The sequence below is a fragment of the Leopardus geoffroyi genome, chromosome A2 (genome assembly GCF_018350155.1).
Source record: "Leopardus geoffroyi isolate Oge1 chromosome A2, O.geoffroyi_Oge1_pat1.0, whole genome shotgun sequence".
NCBI classification, from domain to species: Eukaryota; Metazoa; Chordata; class Mammalia; order Carnivora; family Felidae; genus Leopardus; species Leopardus geoffroyi.
The window spans coordinates 111,250,341-111,272,768 of record NC_059331.1 but is presented as its reverse complement, the minus strand read 5'-3'; the positions used below and the strand labels follow the sequence as shown (position 1 = coordinate 111,272,768).

At 37.5% G+C, this 22,428-nt stretch overlaps 1 protein-coding gene across 9 annotated transcripts in view; it reads right to left on the bottom strand.

Moving 5' to 3' along the window:
- The window catches only part of HDAC9 (histone deacetylase 9), a 944,501-nt gene that overhangs the window by 729,082 nt on the left and 192,991 nt on the right, over window positions 1-22,428 (bottom strand). Inside the window, exon 2 of one of the 9 annotated variants that reach the window (XM_045495026.1) lies at window positions 21,185-21,284. The exons of the other annotated variants lie outside the window; for them this stretch is intronic. The gene's annotated coding sequence lies outside the window, so the exon portion shown is untranslated. The remainder of the gene's footprint in view (window positions 1-21,184; window positions 21,285-22,428) is intronic. 9 annotated transcript variants of the gene reach the window in all.

The following is a 22,428-nucleotide window of genomic DNA, read 5'->3' as shown; positions in this document are numbered from 1 at the left end:
TCATCGTTTCCTCATTCACCAGGAAGCTCCACATAACAAAGGCTGTTTCAACTTAGGGTAAACATCTTTTCCACCTACTGTTCCTTGGATTGTTTCAAATAAACTTCCCGTGGTAGCATAAGGAAGATAGTTTAGTGGCAAAAGCCATTTCCCTTCCATATTAATCTTCATCAATCTCTCGTCCAAAAGCTTCCCAGAAAAAGCATGCTTTCTAATTAGAAAAGGTGCCTGCATTGAAAAGGCAGCTCCAAAGCCAGTCCCTAGCCCTTTGTTTCTGAACCTTTCTATAAAGGAATTCTGAGGCCATCACTACAGTGACCCCATACTGGAGAGAAAAAGTCCCCATTTGGTACATCCCTCCTTGATAGTACTACAATCTGACAGCACTTAGTGGATGAGACAGAACATAGTGTTACAAGTGGGGGCTGTGAAGAGAGACTGTCCAAGTTTGAACCCTGATTTTGCCACTTACTAGTAAATATGGACAACTTTCATAACTTCTGTGTGCCTATTTCCACATATGCAAACTGTAAGTAATAATACTACCTAATCTGACAGCACAACTTTTCGTTCTTTAGGTTACAACCCATTAGAGTGAATAATAAAATTAATTTGCTGAGTCACAACTGGCACTTCTTTAATTAAATGAGACAGAAAAAAAATGGAAAAAGAATAAAAAAGAAAACATGAATTTTAAACATAGTGAAAGCTGATCATGAATTTTTTTCCATTTATATACAACATAGGGACTGGGGGGGGTCTATGTGTAAGGTGTCTCAATTTTTCACTGGGGGTCATTTAAACAACTTAAAAGTCTACTATAATTAACTATGAGGAAAAACTGTATTAATAAATACCAAGTACTTAATACTTTGCCTAGCACTTAGTAAGCACTCTCAGGATGAGCTTCTGTGATCCTTATTACAGTAAGAGTAACCAATTTTTGTCATCATCATCATCTATAGCATTCAGAGGTAAAAAAGTAAACTGAATATATAATTGATGGCAGCAAAAAATTACATAAAATACAAATCTTAATGAAATATAATGATATTAAAATACCTATAGAGATAATTATGATCACTTGGGAAAATTTAAAAACAGAAAATGGAATGAAATAATATAGCAGGTTTGTGTAACACAGTTCAGAGGAGAAAAACACCGAATTTAGGGAACTTCACCATTGGGTGAAAATAAACTCCGTGTGTGTGTGTGTGTGTGTGTGTGTGTGTGTGTGTGTGTGTGTCCATGTGAACGGGAATCATAAGGTTCATGATGACCTAGAGAAAATATCAACTTCTTATTCTTCTGATTCTATCTTTGCAAAGGGACAATCTATTATTACTTCTGCATCTGACCTGTAGCAATGTGCAGAAGCTAAGGCACTAAATCCAAATGCTGGACAGGGATCCCCCCAACTCTAAATGTTAACTTGTGTGTAGTGAGAATAAATGGGAGGGATTAAACATGAGTATCATATGTGTTTTGTTTTTATGCTTCACATTGTGATTTGAAAAATAAAAGTGGCATTCTGATTTTTTGTTTTTATGCTTCACATTGTGATTTGAAAAATAAAAGTGGCATTCTGATTTATACATATGTTCCTTGGGAGTCTGGTGAGCATGAAGCTGTTACTGAGACACTGACCAGTTCTTTCTTTACTGACTAAACCCAGTTTCAAGACCACATGGCTAGAATGATATGGACACAATATGAAATGCTGTCACTCTGAGAAGACTTTCTGGCCCACCAAACATTCTCCTCCAAATCAAGTTGTATCCCAATGGTTTTTAAAACTGTGTTGAGTGGCAGAAGCCAATCTAAAACCTTGTGATATGTATAACAGAAAACCAAGCTTCCCCTAGTGTATACAGGCATAAGGGGAGCCTGGAATATTCTTCCTGATTATTCCCCCAATAATTCCTTCTCCTTCCAAACGGCAGACCTTAACAGAGCTCCGTTGGACAGTTTGAAAGCCTCTATTCCATCTCAGTAGCTATCAAACTATAGCAGGCATCAGAATGATCAGGAAGGCTTGTTAGAATCCAGATGGCTGAAGCCCACCAGTGTCTGGAAGGCCAGGGTTGTGAAGCCTGAGAATGTGCATTTCTTATAAGTTTCCCAGGTGATGCTGATGCTCCTGGGTCCAGTGACTACACTTTGAGAACCACAGCCCTACCACCCCTTCAAAATATTTGCTTGATATAGCTTGAACAAGGATCACCTATACTTTATACCTTCGCAACTAATTTGAAAGTTCTAAACATTTTTATTACAAAAGCATCCTAACAATTCAACATACAAAGTATTTAGATTTGGGGATTTTTTTCAATAAAGCAGTGTTTAAATCCTAGTGATTTAGCTTCATTAATTGAGAACACACTCACTAGGGCATGAGAAGGTTCTGATACAGTGCTATAGAAACACATTTTCCTAAAAGTTCTTTAGGTTCTATTTCCCTACAGAACAATAATGTTCCCTGTTTGGAAATAATCCCCAAATGTTCCCTCTTGTTTAAATTGCATGAATTCTTAACATACGTGGCACACATACTGTAATCTATGACTGAATGGAGTCCTTTCTGTTCTCAGGGAGAATGGAAGGATGTTATTTTCAGAAACAGTGAGGCTACCTTTCCCATTTTTTTTTTCTGACTGGCAAAATACTGCAATAAAGTATTGCTCAACTCAGACTGAAACAATTTTCCCATCTGTCAAAATATTTTAAATAGTATCAAGCTGGTATTACTTTGTCAAAACATTTCATCAGAAACAGTATCTAAATTTAAACAAGCAGTTCCTCGAACTATGTAAGTAAGGTGAATAAACTGTCACTGACACAATATATTTTCTGGAAAACCTGCAGTCTTGTTAGAAAGACCTTGAAGGAAATGGGTGTTTAAACCAAGGATAAATGTACACTGGGTAGAGACAAATGAACACTGCGTAAAAGGCTGAACATTTCATTGTCCTAGAAATGACACCCTTCAATTCTTCCCAAACAGCATAAAACAACCCCAGCTTTACAAATAATTCTGGTCAGTCTCAGTAAACCTACAATTTTGCCATAAAATATGAATGTTATAGGTTAATGCAGAGACCTCCACAAGCATAAGGACCTTGGGATTTGGAGTTGATGCTAATTCTCCCTTCAGCATCCATATGAGGTGGTATGGATCACCTGATGTTTCTGGGCCTCAGTTTCTACATCTGCACACACAGGAGAAACCTGCCTCACAAGGCAGACTTGAGATATGGCACTAAGAAGGCATCTGATGGACTCAGTTTTCCTGCTTTCACATTCATCCATAAAACTCAGATTAATCCCCATGATTTGAGTTTAATTTGGGAGACAGTATGAATAACAGGAAAAATAATGTCTAGTGACATTTCATGTCAATAATTTACAGAATGTATATATTCTGGCTTTATACATTCTCTACTTCTTCTTGTTATAAATCTAGCACAAGAAAAGCACTAACAGAACATTCTCTCTAGGTCAGACCTACCTAACATTTTTTCCCCATAAAGGAGTATATCTCCAATTATCTACAGATGCTACCAAAACTTTTACATCCTTAAGGGAATTTGAAATTCACTGTATGTCCTAAATTCATGTCGTTTACCACCTTAGAAGGAAGTACAGTATATTTGTAGCAAATGTTATTGTTTGCTGCAAACTATTCAAAGGTTAAGTAACTACAGACTCGCACTGAACTTTTTTCTCATAGGAAAAATGTTCATTTCTTATACCTGGTCAAACAAGCCTACAGGAATGACAATGAATGAAACAGGGTTAAAATAGTGAGATTTTGGGGTGCTGGGTGGCTCAGTTGGTTAAGCATCTGACTTCAGCTCAGGCCATGATATCACGGTTCGTGGGTTTAAGCCCCACATCGGGCTCTGTGTTGATAGTTCAGAGCCTGGAGCCTACTTGGGAATCTGTGTCTCCCTCTCTCTCTCTGCCCTCCCTTCCTCATGCTCTGTCTCTCTCTCTCTCTCTCTCTCTCTCTCAAAAAGAAATAAAAACATTAAAAAATAGTGAGGTTTTTTCCTCTTTGATGTTTAAAATATTCTAAGCAGCCTTGGTTTTGCAAATTTCACATTCTAAGTAATCTCGATTGCCAGAACCAAGTTCATTACAGGAATTAAGAAGTCTCTAACAATCAAAATTGGTTCACAACACTGTTAAAATGTTTAAATATAAACATTGGGTATCTAAACATAAACTAAAACAAAGTGCTAAAATTTTTATTTAAATTGAGGAAACTGTTCATGCATACATTGAGGTTTTTATCATTCTTCACAGTCATAGGAAAACCTTTAACAAAGATACTAACTTACTCGTAACATTTTCATATGTATCTATATTTGCCAGCTTCAGAAATATTTCTTTGCTTGTATTTGTGCATGACTTCAAGTATTTTAATTATCTAGAGAGTACATCTAGCCAGGTGGAGAATCACAGACACATAGCATTCTTTTCGCACAATGATCTTTGGTGTTAGTGAGGCACACCTGTCTGGCTCAGTCGGTGGAGCGTGAAACTCTTGATCCTGGGGTGTGAGTTCAAGCCCCACATTGGGTGTAGAGATTACTTAAAACTAAAATCCTTGAAAAATTGCTTTAGTGATATATGTTGTTTTTATGTGTGGGATTATGGTTTTGAAAATATCACTATGATTTTGATTAATATGATTTTATAATGTCAGAAACTGTTTTTGGAATCTAAGGACAGCTAAGCACTTACTTTGAGAAAATGATATGGTATCTATAAGAAGAAGAGTTTTGACTTTTTAAAAAAATGACCCTAAACAATTATCATTATTCTCATAAAAGTCAATGTTCAACATGACTGTTACAGCAAGAGCCTTTTTTAATATGAATCAGGTAGAAATTTCCTTTACTGCATTCCTTTTGTACCCTCGGACTGATCATTGCAAATGTCCATGCATTTGCATCTGCAAGTGTCAATTACTTGCCTATGGACACAAAACTCACAAATGGGTGAAGCCAGGAAGTATGGCCCCCAGGTGGGTAGTCTTACCTTTCCCTGCCAAAAGAAAAGGGGTAGAACCATCCCACTCAAAGAGTATACAATCGAGCCGGGGATCCAAGACGTAAGCATACAACAAGTTAAATAATAAAAGTGAGAAATAACAACTCAGCGAATTAAGGCAACACATGTCGCAACGTGAACTAAGCAGTGAAGACAAGGGGTGAGGTCAGTGTGGCTCAAATGAGCATGGACAGCTGCATAAAGAGGAGTCCTGAAGTAGACATGTAGAACAAGAAAAGTTTACGCGGAGACATGTTTCATGTGTCCAGAATAACAGAAGCAAAACAGAGCCATGTGAGTAAACAATCTGGTTGGAGTGAAGGATTTATATTAAAAAAAAAAAAAAAAGTATTGATGAAACTGGACAAACAGTCGAAAAGATCGTGAACGTCTTGAATTAAAGTCTGGCAGGAATTAATCCTACCACCACTGGTATCCATCCAAAAATTGTGAGTAGAGAAGAACTTTGATTAAAAGGTGTTTGAGAAAAATATTCAGCAAGAGCATGAAAAAGAAGCTGGTGAGGAAATCCCCAGAGCTCTGTATGAAAGGCTTTAAAATCTACTGGTCAATCTCAAAGACCCATGAATTACTCAATAGTTGTTAAATGTATCTTACTATTATCTTTTATTTTCTTACAAATGCTATAACTTCAGAACTACATAAATGCAGTTTTGGAGCTGCTTCACTAAGATTTACTTCTGAAAACATATGCGATAGTAGATGCTACTGATGGATCCTCCATATCTACTTGCCTTTACCACTGTAGAACATGCTGGCCAGACTTTATTTCCAACCTCCAGCACCTGTATTTCTTTCCCAGAGGCCAGAAGGGGCTGGGGACATAAACCCCACACAACCAACCCTGAGTTCTGCCCAGCAGTCCTCAACCAATGGCTAGAATCAAGGGTTGCCACATAAATATCTCAGCTCCCTCCCCTGGATGGAATATTTCTCTTTTTTTAATGTTTTGTGTATTTTTGAGAGAGAGACAGAGTACGAGCAGGGAAGGGGTAGAGAGAGAGGGAAACACAGAATCTGAAGCAGGCTCCAGGCTCTGAGCTGTCAGCATGGAGCCCGAAATGGGGCTCGAATCCACAAAGATGAGATCATGACCTGAGCCCAAGTCAGATGCTTAACCAACTGAGCCACCCAGGCTCAGAATATTTCTAGTGTGCATGTTGTACATTCTTTCCCTCAGTTACCAGTAGAATAAGTCTTTAGTTATCCAGCATAGTAACTTCCTTGATATCTTCCCCCCACACATTCCCACCCCTGCTGTCTTCTACTCTCTTTCACATTTTCCCTATTAGAGTGTCCTAGACTCTGTTTCCAAATGACTTAAACTGGAATCCTTGCCTTGGGGTGAGGGTGAACGCAAGCTAAAATACACCATGGTGTTTCAGCCTACTAACCTTGGTTCAAGTTACCTCCCTTGTTCTAATAACCGCTCAAGACCCAGAAAGTACCTCCTTTCACCCCTAGTCTGAGTTTCCCTGATCAGCCCAGCTCATTGCACAGGCTCCCTTTCCTAAAACTTTCAACAATCATAGCCTTTACTTTTAGGTGTTGTATACCATATGGTGTGTTATGTGTATGTCTTATCTTCTCATCCACTAGGCACTCACCTTATAGATTGAAACTTTGCTTCTTTGTATCTTCCACAAGCATAAAGCTGAGATTTGTGTCATTCAAATGGCTACTGATTACTACTTCTCCCTGTTGACTTACAGACCAGAAAACACGCTGATAAAAGGGGAGTCATACTTTATTTAGCTTAGGATTTAGATATGGTTCTTTGGACACATATGGTTTGGCAGAATGAGAGAAGGTAAAAGGACCAGCAAATTTGAATCTAGCTTTCTGGCTTCTAAGTAGAAGCCCACTGTTCCAAACATATTTCCAGTTTCCTAATTTTTCAGTATAGAATGCAGAGGAAACTAAGAAGAAACATTTCTCTTTAATTCAAACCTAGTATCGCTCATCCATTTTCTTATTCAACAATTGTTTATTGAGAACCTGTTATTGTCAGCACTAGCATAGCAAACCTGTACATATTAGAGGGAAATTATGGTTTTTGCTGTCTGGCACTTATGGCTGAGGGTACAAATGAAAGAAGACAGATAATATGCAAGCAAAAACAAATACACACAAAAAAAGGAGAATTATAAAACTGAGGCTATGAAATAAAAATACAGAGTCTAGTTGAAAAGAATGGTCAGGATAAAAAGGGGCTACTCAAATGGGGTTGATCAGGGAAGATCCTCCTGCCCTAAAGGGTGAGCAGACAAGTCAAGGGTGCCTGGGTGGCTCAGTCAGTTAAGTATCTGACTTCAGCTCAGGTCATGATATCATGGTTTGTGGGTTAGAGTCCCACGCCAGGCTCTGTGCTGACAGCTCAGAACCTGGTTCCTGCTTTGAATTCTATGCCTCCCTCTCTCTCTGTTCCTCCCCCACTTGTGCTCTCTCTCTCTTTCAAAAATAAATGAAGACTGAAAAAATTTTGTAAAACAAGAAATTCAACCTCATAAACATTTACCCTATTCTAATAAAGTTGAGGACTATGGCATCCTGTTTTATGAAGACAGATTACCTAATTGGGGAATATAGAGGAGAGAGTGGGGAGCATATACAAATATCCAGGACAGCATGCTTGATTCTGACACATCTTCCTTTCAGGATACCACCCTTCCATTCTGTTTGAGAATTCCTCCTGGGGAAGTCACAAGACTTAGATAAGTAAAAATAGATTACCACTCTGTGTCCATTGATATTGGCATGTGTACTTGAGTTATTAAGTATTAACCATATAAACAGTATAGAAGGTGATATCTTCCATGGTTTCATGTAAATAATCTAAGATTCAATGATTCATATTTCCTTTTTTTGTCACAGAAAAGCTACTTCTCTTCCACCTCATGGAGCATTTACACTGTAATGACTTATCCATGTGTCTGCTAGACATTACCTGTTAAATGTGAAGAAAAAGCCAGCGTTGAGTTCCTCACAGTATAATTCATAATATCTTACCTATACAAGGTACTCAGTCAATGTTTGCCAAATGAATTAATAACACTATTAGTATTTATTGAATGCTTAATATTTTCCTGGTACTGTGCTAATTGTGGCTGGTACTGCTTAAGATTGTGAGCTCTGGAGTCAATAGTCTGTGCTTAACACCTGAATATGTCATTACTAGCTCTAGACCTCTGGGAAACTAATTTACAATCATCACTCCTCAGAGTTCCCATGCATAAAATCCAGACAGTAATCCCTAGCTCGTAAATTGGTCATGAACATTAAATGACAGAACACGGCACAGTGCCTGGCATATTATAAATGCTGAACTTCTTCTTCTTTTTTAAGTTTTATTTATTTAAGTAATCTCTATACCCAACATAGGGCTTGAACCCACAACCCTGAGGTCAAGAGCCGCACACTCTCCTGACTGAGCCAGCCAGGCACCCCTAAATACCAAACTTCTAAACTCTTACATAATCCTGCAATAGTACCATGTAACACATGAAGGCACTCAATCTTTGAGACTCAGATCACATTACTCATGATGGGCAGAGCTCAGATCAACCAAAATCCATGGGACTTTCTATCAGTTGGGGTGTAAGTTAACCTGCTGTAACAAAGAAACCAAATAATACAATGGTTTAAACAACAGAGAAGTTTATTTCTCTCTTGTGTAGCATGCCAGATTGGCAATGCCTTCGGTGACCAATACTCTTTACTCCTTTTGCCCTGACATCTCCTAGAACACGTGTCAATGTATGGTTAAAGCGGGATCAAAACCATCTGAAGTTTCAGACAGCAGGAAAAGAAAGGGGCAGAATGTAACAAACAAATGTCTTAAAGCATAGATGGAGAAGTGACACACATCACTCACATTCTGTTCCTAAGAACTTAGTCACATGGCCACATCTACCTCAAATGGGGACTGAGAATTATAGGGCCTTGCTGGTCAGCCATGTGCTCAGCTGCAATTTTATTTCCTTGGAACAAGGGGGAATGGATTTTGGTAGACAGCTAACAATCTCTATCATGGACTCTAACCCTATGCTTTTCAACATAAAGAATCTAACGTCTCATTCCGTAACTACTCTGTTGCCATCCCTGAAAACCTAACAGCTTATCATGCAAGTTACTTGACTATGTTACAGTGGGGATGAATTTACTACACACTTAAAAATTACATGAGCTCGTGTTCTGCCCTTTCTGTGAAAAGCCATCAATCTCTCAGTGTTATTGCATCCAATAAAATTATATGCTTTTAGGAAAAGGCATTAAAGACTGACTGACAAAAATCACAGTTCATATATTATATGTGGGAAATTAAGAACCAAAAAGTTACTTAACTGAAGTCCTAACTAGTCTTAGATAGTAAGTCAACCAGATATAGAATCCCTAAAACAGAAGAGAATGAACTAACACTTTCAAACACCTACGAGTATTCTAGGTGCCCGAATTAATTCAAACAAATAATTCCTGAACACTCATTATGCCACAAACAGTGTGCATTACTAGAGACTAGACACTGTCTATGCCTTCTAGAAGTGAGGTCCAAACTTTACACATATTCTGTTTAATTTTACCTCTACTAACACCTTACACAGTAGACATCATAAATGAGGAAACTAAGACTCAGAAATGTGGTCAATTCGCAAATGTTATTCACTAGTTAATGGTATCATGTTAAAATCCAAATCCTCTTGGCTCCACGACCAGTGCCCTTTCCATGATGTCCTGACTCCCGACTCAAACCACACCAGACATACTAGCAATGACTTCACCAAAAAAGAACAGATCACGCACTTACTATCATTATCTGAATTTTTTCTCATTTTCTGACTGAAATGATGCATAAAAACTACATATGCCAAGTGAGTCCCCACTGGAAACATGATCAGAGAACTGTGCACATGGGCATACGTCACAAGTGGCAATTAAGTGCATAAAATCAGCATGACTGACCCAAGGGTGTAAACAAACAAGCAGACTGGGGAGTATTATTAATCACGTGCACACTGTCTACTTAATTGCAACTCGGGCTCTTAAAAGTTAGAAGAGAAATTTCCACTGAAGGAAATTTCCAACTTGGGGGTAAGATCTCTGTTTATAATACGTAAGTATTTTAGATACACATATGCTAATACGTATGACTTCAAAAGCAGTAAAGTTGCCAAATATTTAAATGAATTACTTTGTCAAATACATAAGCAAAAAACGCTGTTATAAGATTTATACAAAATCCATTTCCTTATATTCTGAATTTTGTGATGGTTGAGAAGGAATAGGAAAACGCAGGTGTGTTAAGACCTTATCATCTGAGAACATCTGAATAACAAGAGAGACTTTTTCCCATTCTATCATTCAATCACTCTCATTAAAAATAAGTACCTACTTGAGATATAGAAGGGTCTGACACTACCCACTTGAGGGCAGATCTACTTTGATCTCTTTGTCTCTGTCTCTGTAGCATTAGGTTTCAAATAAAAATATATGGTGATTCATTCCGTACACATGTTTATTGTTGTACATTTTATATGTAAATGTATATGTAAATTCATACATTGAAATACAGAGGCAGTCAAAGTTTTTGTCTCTTTCTACATTTAAATGCTTAGATGGGAATATGAAAGAAAGTATTAAGCTATTTACTATTCCCAGTGGGATACTAAATGAAAGCTAAATAAGTCTCCAGAATAAAATAGAGGATTAAATCAATTTATGCAAAAAAAAATCTATGTGTCTAGATTGTTTTTTGCTGTAACTACATTCAGTGTAAGGTTAAAAAAAAGACAACCTCACATTCTATTATAAAATTCAACTTCAACTACCATACTTAAATTAACTTGCTCTGAGAATAGAGACATTAAATTATATCTTCAAATCACTTACACAATAGCTCACAATATTATTACCTTAAAATGTAATTCTGATACTTATACTGAGAAGCTGGAAAGTTCCAATTGAATGAGTTAACTTGAAGGAATATTCTTTTAAGCAATTTTACACAAAATGAGCATTATATGGTCATCCAAATGCATATGCAATAAACATTGTATTTTTAAAAATTGCACTGCAGGAGAAAGTGGTTTTATCTAAAGAACAAAAATGTTTGCATTTCTTAACCTCAGTTTAAACAAACAAATTAAGTTCCTTAACTATACTTAATGCTCTCTTTTTTTCAGTTTATTTATTTTGAGAGAGAATGTGCATGTCAGTAGGGGAGGGGGGGGGGGAGAGAGAGAGGGAGAGAGAGGATCCCAAGCAGGATCTGCACTATCAGCTGAGAGCCTGATATGGGGCTCCATCCCATGAAACACAAGATAATGACCTGAGCCTAAATCAAGAGTCGGACACTCAACCAGCTGAACCACCCAGGTTTTCCCACTTAATTCTGTTTTTGACAGTATTTTTCTCAGCACGGTTCATGAAGAGTTATGTGAGTGCTGCTTTATTAACTAGAATCCATGATGTCAGAGTTTTCAACTGCAGTTTCACAACCATTAATTAAATGATTGTTTCTTCTAAAGGTAATTTTTTTGTCAACTACATACCTAAAATCATAGTTGTCTTCCAAAATATGAAAGAATTTTTTTTTTTTCTAGCTAAGGCTCTGCCTAGCCTTAATATAACCTGCCTGTTCATTGGAATAGTTTGTTTTGAATATAGTTCAAGAACTTTAAAACTTATATTTATTGGAGCACCTGGGTGGCTCAGTCAGTTGAGTGTTTGATTCTTGATTTCAGCTCATCATGATCTCATGGGTTCATGAGTTCGAGCCTTGCATCAGGCTCTGTGCTGACAGCAGGGATTCATTCATGGATTCATGGATTCTCTCTCTCCTCTCCCTACCCCTCCACCACTCACACTCTTTCTTGCTCTAATAAATAACTAAATATTTCTAAAAACGTAACTTAAAAAAATAAAATGAATGTTTAAACATTTATATTTATTAAGATACTGAAGATATTTGCACTGAAAAACAATTTGCTCTTGTGGTATGTCTTACTCTTATTTTGATAAAAAAACTATATATAATGAACATATTGCTTTATAATCTTTTTTCTACTTAGCATACAGAAAATATTTTATACGTCATTACATATAATTTTGTAGTGGCTTACACAGCCTTCTTTTAAAACATCCTTTTGTGTTTTTTCATTAAAGTATTGGTAAGTCAAAGGAAACCTGATATTTATAGAAGTATGCCTTCAACCAGTTAAAATCAGATCTTACCTTTGACATTCCATCTAGAGAGACACAGCTCTAGAGGGAGGAAGACAAATTTTAGGGTGGTGATATGTGCGTTCCTGGGAAGTTACTTAATATCTCTTGGGACCTAAAGTATTTCATTGGTAAAAGTCTAGATAATGAATATCTTACTTGTCAAGAGAGTCTCTTGAGAAGCCTTCAAAATTTAATGTCTATGACTAAAATACGCAGTTCACTGCAACCAAGCAGGGGAAAGTGTGTGCCAAGGCATAAGTGAATTGGGAAGGTGTCCTCCTCCGTGCAGCTTCACTCTCCATTGTCGGGCCCCAAATGACTCATCTCAGAGATTTTCCTTTACTTCAGGCCAATCACATTTTTCAACCAAGTAAGAGTTTATTCCTGCCTTCTTGAGCTGGCACCAACCCATTTTTCAAATTGTGTCAAGCCATACATTTTATTCAGTGACAACCTTTCTTTTTCTAAACCTCGGAAGATGAACACTTTTTTTTCCTAACTGTAAAAAATCAAATTATGTCACCTAATTTCAAGGAAAAGATCTGCAATGGCAGTCAGACCAAAAACACCATTTGTATGCAAAGAGAGTTAAAGTACTGGAAAAGTACCCTTGCCAGTAGAGTGTGGTATCATTAAACACAGAACTAAATTTGAAGCAGAAGTAGTAGAAAAAAAATATATCTCGAAATGTGATAGGGTCCATTACGCTTCTTGATGAGATTACTTGCCTCTCCAATACATTACCCAAAGGCGCTTACAAAACTGAGGGAATATATTACATTGGAATTATCAGGACTTTCTAAGTAGGTCAAATTTTGAAGCAAAAAAAAAAAAAAAAAAAAAAAGCTTCAAATTTTATGCAGTGTTACAAAAAAAATTGTAGGAACTCTACAGCAAAGGTGCTAATCACTTTTTAAAGTATATTTACAAAAAAGTCTTACTCTTGCATAAACATTAGATGTATCGCTTTAAAATGCAGACCAACACACCTGAGGGCTGTTCTTTCACCGTCATCTTAATTCAGTTTTTAATAATAAACTGAATTTTAATTATATAAATATCTTTATTCATTTGAAACTCTTAGAGAAGTTGGGCTCCAAAAAACTCTAACTCTAACTCTGATCATTTTGAACCAAACAGATTCAGTCCTTACGATAAATATAAAATACTTTTTCTTCTTCCTACTGGGTTTCCATTCATGGTGTTATTACAAAACAACAAAGTTCTGGTACAATGTTTTTAATAACATTTTAGTTTTCTTAGAGGTAATTCTAAAATAGCAGGTTTACTATTTGTGTAACTTTTCATATGGGAATATTGAAACATCTAGCAGCTGTAGCATATGCTTCAGAGTGCCCTAGGCAGCAACATGATTACATAAAAATTGACTTAAGAACCTATTTAATTAATCCAAGTACAAGTTGAATAAAAGAATGTTAACTGCTTTAAAAGTAAAAATTTCTTTTGAAAAATCATCTCAAGCAAGAAAAATGTAAAAATATAGGTCTTTTAATGTCTGAAGTCATGTTGACAAAGGTTAGAAAAATATGGACCAAAGAAGTACCTGTGGAAATAAATAATGCGAACATAGACCTTTGTGACTTGCACCTGCCATGATACCTGAACAGTCCACCAAGCAGCACCTCTTCAGATGCAGGCAATGAAGCCCCCAGTGAAGATACCATCTGGGAGCGAATACATTACGCCAATAATAGCGTATTGTGAATTACTGTGAATAATACAGACCTGACACGTTAGCGTTAGTAACTAGTGGGCCTCTGAGAAAAGGGAATGCAGAACTGTAACATTTAAATTGTGTGGGAGGGAGGAAGGAAGAGTGAAATCCCCCATGTTTAGGCCCTAAAACGTAAGAAGAAGGTTCATGAAGATTAAAAGAGAGAAAAGCTCAAAAAGCAGAGAAAATGTCTTTAAACGATTTTACCATCATCTAGACCAACTTTTTATTTTGAAGAGGAGGAAATTCAGGATCAAACGGACCAACGAAAAGGAGAATGGTGAATGGTGGCCATAGAAACCAGATTTGCCGATGTCGCGATCTACTTAGCAACGACACCACTTCTGATTCTTTGGGGAATTACATTCTTTCAACCAGGACTAAAAAGTTGTCCCAAGTGATATAAAAATTCCAAACCATATCACATTTATTGTCACAAGAATGCAACCTAGTTTTGAATGTTAAGCCACTACAATAATGCATATGGTAAAGAGAGAGGAATTATATGGAATAGAAATAAATTGATAGAGGATTTTAAAATAAAAATAAAAAACAATAGAAAAAGCTCATGATGGTTTTTTTTTCAGGCCACCATTCCTTGTGGCATTCCCCAAACTTCATATCCCTTTTATTCCTACTTTCTTCCTTTCGTGCAGTTTCAACTTGCATGCCACACTGAAGACTCTCAAATAGCCACCTCTAGTTCTGCCATCTTGACAATGATTAATCCCTCTCTGGAACTTCCCTGAGAAACTCTACAGTGTCCTGCTGCCAGAGCAAGGACAAGTCCAGGTAATAAACATGGTACTTCACTCTTCCTGAAGGAAGGCGCAGCATACAAAATCAATCTTACTGTGTATATTTCTTGTCCTGTCTCCTTCTGTGTGTCTGCTAATAAAACATTCACTGTATCATTGTGTTTAAAACACTGTCACGTAGGGGGTGCCTGGGTGCCTCAGTTTGTTAAGTATCCAAATTCAGCTCAGGTCATGATCTTGCAGTTTGTGGGTTTGGGCCCCACGTCGGGCTCTGTGCTGACAGCTCAGAGACTGGAGCCTGCTTGGGATTCTGTGTCTCCCTCTCTCTCTGCCCCTCTCCTACTCACCCTCTGTCTTTCTCTTGCTCTCTCTCAAAAATAAACAAACATAAACAATTTTTAAAAATTAAAAAAATTTTAAAAATTCAAATAAAACACTGTCATTTTGATCTCAGGCTCATACTTTATCCAGGGATGCAGTCACAAAAGATGTCTACTCCTTTCTAATGATGCCACTGCCATCACCCAAAAGCCACAAGCCTACATTTCTCAGTCACTGAGCTTGTTTTATTCCTTCCACCCTTCCCTTTGACAATCCATCCTAAAGGCAAAGATACATTTTTTTAATTGTGGTTAACAAAAACCACACAGCATAAGATCTATTCACATAACAATTTTTAAGTGTAGTGTACAGTATTATTAACTATAACTACATTGTTGTATATCAATCTCTAGAACTTTTTCATCTTGCTTGACTGAAATTTTATACCCATTGAAGAGCAACTTCCCATTTTTCCCCCTCTCTGGCCCTTGGCAACCACCATTACTGCTTTCTTTCCCTATGAGTTTAACTACCTTACACATATATGGAACCATGCAGAATTTTTTTCTTTCTGTAACTGGTTTCTTTCACTTAGCATTAGTTACTCAGGGTTAATCTGTGTTGTAGCATATGACAAGATATCTTTTCTTATGGCTAAATAATACTCCATTGCATATATGCCACATTCTCTTTATCCCTTTGTCTGTTGATGAACATTTAGGTTGCCTCCACATCTTGGCTAGAGTGAACTAAATATTGGAATGAACACAGAAGTGCTAATATTTCTTCAAGATCCCAATTTCAATTCTTCTGGATAAATATCCAGAAGTATGATTGGTGGATCATATGGTAATTCTATTTTTAATCTTTGAGGAACCTCTATACTGTTTCATAGCAGCTGTACTATTTTACATGCCCACCAACAGTGCATAGGGTTCCAATTTCTCCACATTCTCACCAATACTTGTTATTTTCTGTTTGTTTTTTCTTAAGGTCCGCCTAACAGTTGTGAGGTGATACATTACTGGGCTTACAATTCCCTGATAACTAGCAACAGTGAACATTTTTTTTTCATATACCTGTTAGCCATCTGTATTGTCTTTGGAGAGTGCCCATTTTAATCAGGCTATTTATTTGTTTGTTTACTTATTTATTTTTGCCTTGAGTTGTAGGATGTCTTTATATTTTTTGGATATTAACTCCTCATAAGATACATGGTTTGTAAATAGTTTCTTCCATTCTGTAAATTGCCTTTTGGTCTGTTAATGGTGTCCATTGCTGTGCAAAATTTATTTATTTTTGCTTTTGTTGCCTGTGATTTTTGTATCATATATAAGAAATCATTGCAAAGACTAATGTTATAAAGCTTTTCCTCTATTTTTTCCTGGGAGTTTCATAGTTTAAGGCATTAAAGTCTTTAATCCATTTTGAGTTGATTTTTGTGTATGGTGTAAGACAATGGTCTAATTTCATACACACAGGCATTTGAAAAAGTAATTTTACACCTTTTAAAGGTATACATATACGTATACATATATGTAGTAAAACTTTTAACATGAATTAAAGAACAATAAACCAAAATGCAGAATGGTGTTTATCCTTTGGGGGCAGGTAGTCTCAGAGGAGACAGCGCTGATAATGGTCATATTCAATTTCCTAATTTGGTTTTATGTATGTACCTAGTATTTCACTATATTTGTACATATACATATACACAATTTTAGATATATGGACTATTTTATGAAAAAATTTAAAATAAAACTGTTTATTTTTAAAGGGGCGAAGTTTATAGTTTTTTAAAAAAATGAATCTAATAACTTTTAAAATGATTTTTTAATTCTAAAACTTCCCTATATACCCATTAGCATAAGAACTTAGCTCTAGAGGTCCCTGGGTGGCTCAGTCAGTAAAGCATCGGACTCTTGATCTTGGCTCAGATCATGATCTCAGGATTCTTGAGATCATCTGCCACATCAGGTTCTCAGGATTCTCGAGATCACATCCCACGTCAGGCTCTGTGCTGACAGTGCAGAGCCTGCTTGGGATTTCCTCTCCCTCTCTCTCTATCCCTCCTTCGTGTGCACATGTGTGTGGACTCTCTCTCTCTCTCTCAAAAAAAAAAAAAAAGAAGTCTACTTAAAAGTTTCCAACTCTGAGGTAAAACAGTCTAACATCCATTGGGTGGAGCACTGCTCTCTATTTCTAATCATACAGATAAATTCTACTGAAAATTAATTTACCGAGGCAGTTCATCCAAATGCATTTTATTTTTATTTATTTAATTCCATCCACCAAACTCCAAGATGAAAACAAAGTTCAAAGATTACTTGCTATACAAACTTATCAAAAACACTGATCATGAACAGAGATCCCTACTCGCTTGCAGAAAAACTCTAGTCAAGAACTACTATTGTCAATGCTTGATGGTAAGCACTGAATAGGTCTGCATGATAACTTATGTCAAGGTTTCTCAGCTTCAGCACTATTAACATTTTGGGTCAAATAATTCTTTGTTGTGTAAGGTTGTCTGATACATTGTTGGATATTTAACAGCATCCTTGGCCTCTTCCCACTAGAAGCCAGTAGCATAGTCCGTCCCCAGTTGTGACATTCAAAATATTGCCAAGTATTTCCGTAGCACAAAACTGTCCCCCAGTTGAAAACCACTGCTCTATATGAATAACACACCCTAGAGGTGCCCTCAGCAATAGGACCCAGCAGCCTTGACAACAGAAATACAAATAGGAAAAAAGTGCTAAGTTCAAGCAAATTACGCATTATGGGAAATCAATTTAGACCAGCCTAAGTAACTTATGATTTCCTTGAATACTATACAGCTACATGAAAATAAGGAAATTGATAAATATAGTGTCACTTAAAATGACTCTTAAATAAGAATTAATCTTCATTGATGTATTCAATTAGCAGTAAATTGATTAGTCAATATGTCAAAATGCAGGAACGTTTTAAAGAAATTAAATTTTCTGTGTATTTATTGTGTGCCAATAAGCTCCACATTACTAAATTCCATGACATTTGTTAATAATTGATTACCTCTTTAATTGGCACTGGATATGAGTAACCACTCATTTCTCCTGAATATTCTATGCTTTGTGTTTTCCATTTTCTCTGGCAGCTACTCATCCATCTCCTTTACTGACCAATTCCCCTCTGTCTTCCAAATTTTGGAGTTTCCCATGGTTGAGTACTGAGCCCTTAGCTTTTCTCACTTCATACCATATCCCCGAGTGGTCAGATCTATTTCCACAGCTTCATATACCATCTATGTGCCATCATCTGCCTCCTTGACATCACCCCTTCAAAGTTCCAAGAGCATTTCAGTTGAAATGTTCAAGCCCCATCTTCACATATGACATCTCCCTTGATCCAGCTGCTCATGCCATCGGATCAGAATTGATATTTTCCTCATTCTTATTTTCCCATCTAATTAGTTATCAAATTCTATTTAGTATACTGGATCTGTCAGTTCTGTCCACTGTCCTCATCCCCACTGGTACTACTTACTGAAGGCTACAATGATTTCTGGACTAGGCTACTCAAAGAGTTTTCTAACCTGTTTCCATATGTCTACTCTTGCTTCTTAAGAACCTATTCTCCACTCAATAATTTAAAAATGCTATTCAGATCATGCAACTTCCAGTGTAAACTTGCAATCACTTCTGATTGCACTTACAGCAATATGCAATTCCCTGCCATGACCTAGTAGGCTCTGCACCATCTGAACTCCTTTGCTTACATCTCCAAGCAACTTTCCCCTTTGTACATGTTTTATCCATGGTGGTCTTTACTCTCTCAGAGAAGCCAAACTCCTTACCACTTGGCACAAACAGGTCCCTGTGACTTAGAAAGATCCTTCTGTGCCATTCAGGCTCATCTTAAAATGAGCATCTTTAGAGAGAGAGCTCTCTGATCCATCAAACCATATATGGCCTGGTATGTAAACATTTAACATGTATCGTAGCATATAATTCATACAAAGCTGCTATGAGCTCCGTATCATTTTACAGGTAAATACATCAAGGCTTAGGAAGGTTACTAAGATACTTTCACATCACAGAGTAACAGAACTGGATCCATAGCTCTCTCATCTCCAAGCCGGGTCTCTGACTAACACACACAAGACCTTTCCCAATGTAGATAGTCTAACGAAGACAGGATATGCTTTACGAATTACAGCTTCCTTCACTTCATACAATAATGTTTACCCACTAGTCTGTAAGAAGCTGCAATTACTGATCTCTAAATCTCAAGGGCAGGTGATACTTAAAATTTGTGATGAAAGGGTCAAAACAGGAAGAAAACAGGAAGAAAAAAAATAAAAATAATAATAAAAAATAATAAATAATAATAAATAAAATAAACAAGAGAATTCATCTCTGGGAAAAACAAGGCTTTATTTATCCAAGACTTTTAATAAAATATTTAATCCCCAAAACAGTAGGGACAAATACTGAAGATTAGGACAGGAACAAGTGGATTTGGAAGCATGAAGTCATTACTATTTAGTCTTCCAATGGCTGTGACCAAAGCCATCAGAAATTACATTAAGTGCATAAAGCAGGTGACTAGGACCAGCAAAATGGCACGTTTGAATCTGTTTCTAGCCATAGACAGACATGGAAATGTCCAACTCTGAATCCCTTACAAGTAATGAATGATGTGCTCTTCCGAGATGAAGACATTAGAGAAAAGAAAACACTCGTGATGGAACAGTCCTGTGAACAATGGTTTGCAGTCACCAGCACTAAATAGCATCTTCGCTTTTGCAAAAATGAAAGAATCCAAGGATACTTTATAACCACGATCTTTCTGACTTTACTCCCTCCCCCACCAGCAGTCTCAACTCCATTTATCCCCTTTCTCTGCAAAAAAAAAAAAAAAAAAAAAAAAAAAAAAAGTCCGATTTCAAATCTCTTCCAATGTTTTTATAAGTAAAGCTTGGCTGATCCTATCAAGATGACAAAAGTTCTGTAGCCAATAAAGGAAAAATAAAGATGAAAGATTGCTGAATGCACCTGATTGCCTGATAAGAGAAGTCAATTATTTTCTATCTGATGTTTTCATTTTCAGCTGGAAATTTCAGATAGTGCCTCTCTCAGTGAAGGAAAATTTTTTTAAAACACCATTACTCCACTGGAGGGGAAAAAATTTCTCCAAAGTTGTGAAATGAAACTCTTCCTTCATTCACACACTGGTTTTTATTTTTACAGTCGTACCAGTAATCTGAAAGAAAAGGCACTGAAAGTCAATTCCAGGTCTCTAAAATATCTGACTGTGCATGACCCAGTTCTCTTCAGCACCTCCCAGAAGATTCAGCCAATTTTTATTTCTGCAGTGCACCATTGTTTATCATTTGTTTTACAACGGTGCTGCATGTTCTTGAAAGTTGACACAGATGAATTTCACCCCTCGTTTACAAAAACTCAAGAGAGACGAATAGCCTTAAAAACTAAATCCGCCACTGAGGCATGGTTAATTTACTAAAAGAGCATTTCTTTTTTGTTCCCCTGTCAGTTCAATATTTACTTCCTTACAGTGGTAACTCCACCTCCACCAGAGCCTCTTTATTTGTAAAGATTTCTGACAAATTTCCAGCTTATAATTAGGCATTATGAAAATTCACTGTGGGAAATCTATTGCTAGACAAAAGCTTTTCCATTCGCTTTGCTTTAAAGGAACACTGATGACTTTCACCTTGGAAAGGCTAAGAGCAAAATCACAGATGCATTTTGACTGCATATGTATGAATAAACTGATTTCTTAGGGACAAATGCTCTAAGACAGACCTGGAAGAGAATCCTAGCTGTCTCTTATTAGCTGGGTAATCAAAGGTAAGTTGCTTCATCTGTCTGTGCCTCGGTTTCCTTAGCTATAAAATGAAGATAGTAACACTAAGTGCCGCATGGGTATATTAGGAGTATTAAATGAGAAAACCACCCAGTGCAGTACCAGGCACATGGTAAATACTCAGTAAATAGCAGTCATTAGTGTTTTTATTAATAACAGAGGGAAATAAGAGAGTAGGGACAGTCCTCACTTCCCCACTTACTGCCATCTTCAGAATCCCACCATCCTCCTTTACTAATGAAGAAAGCATCTAGGCAGCTTGCAGCCCTGGGAAAACACAGCAAGCCTAGGGGGTCCTGTCTCTGAGAGAAAGGACAATTGTTCAGATCTGAGGCAGCTTCTCAGGCCCTGCAGCATTGCCTAAACCCACTGACAACACACCCCCTCTCCGGGATGAGAGGGGCTCGTGCCTCTCTCCCCAGACTGACGTCTCCTTGTTCTGTCAGCTGAAGCAAATGTCTAGTCCCTCATCCTCAAAGCTAGAGTACGGACAAGACATGCTCTGACACTCTTCAGAGAGAATTAATTCGAAGCTGGTGGGGAAGATCAAGAGCAGGGAGTTTTCAGGAGCCCAGGAACACGTAAGACATCTCCATGGACACTTTCCCTGGCCTCACATCATCAAGTAATCAAAAGAAAGCAACGGTCAGAAATCAACCAAGTATGCCCAGACACATGTTTGGCTTTCTGTGTGAACAGAGCTCATCCCTCCTAGGACTCTAATCATTTCAGCAAACAGTTGGGGAGCTAATACAGAGTGAGCTCTCTGTATTCTCAGCACTTGGCCAAGTCTTTACATGAACGGACAGTCTCATTGTCTCCTATCTTCAAAAACATCAATACTGGGGCGCCTGGGTGGCTCAGTAGGTTGAGCGTCCGACTTCAGCTCGGGTCGCGATCTCACAGTTCGTGAGTTCGAGCCCCGCGTCAGGCTCTGGGCTGATGGCTCAGAGGCTGGAGCCTGCTTCCGATTCTGTGTCTCCCTCTCTCTGCCCCTCCCCCATTCATGCTCTGTCTCTCTCTGTCTCAAAAATAAATAAACATTAAAAAAAAATTAAAAAAAAACATCAATACTGTCGTTTTTCTTCATTTTTCAGGTGAGAAACCAAGGCATAGAAAGATCAGGAAACTTCCTTGGTGCACTTGGGTGGCTCGGCTGGTTGAGTGTCTGATTTGGGCTTAAGGTGTAATCTTGTGGTTCGTGAGTTCATACCCCACATCGGGCTCTCTGCTGTCCGTGTGGGGCCCACTTCGGATTCTCTGTCCCCCTCTTTCTCTACTCCTCTCCCACTCACACACTCTCTCTCTCAGAAATAAATAAACATTTTTTAAAAGACAAAGATGGGGAAACTTCCTAAACAAAACACTGGATTGCATGGAACCACAATTTGACCCAGTCTAGCTCCAAGTCCTTAATCTTCACTCCTCTCCTCTATGCCCCACTCC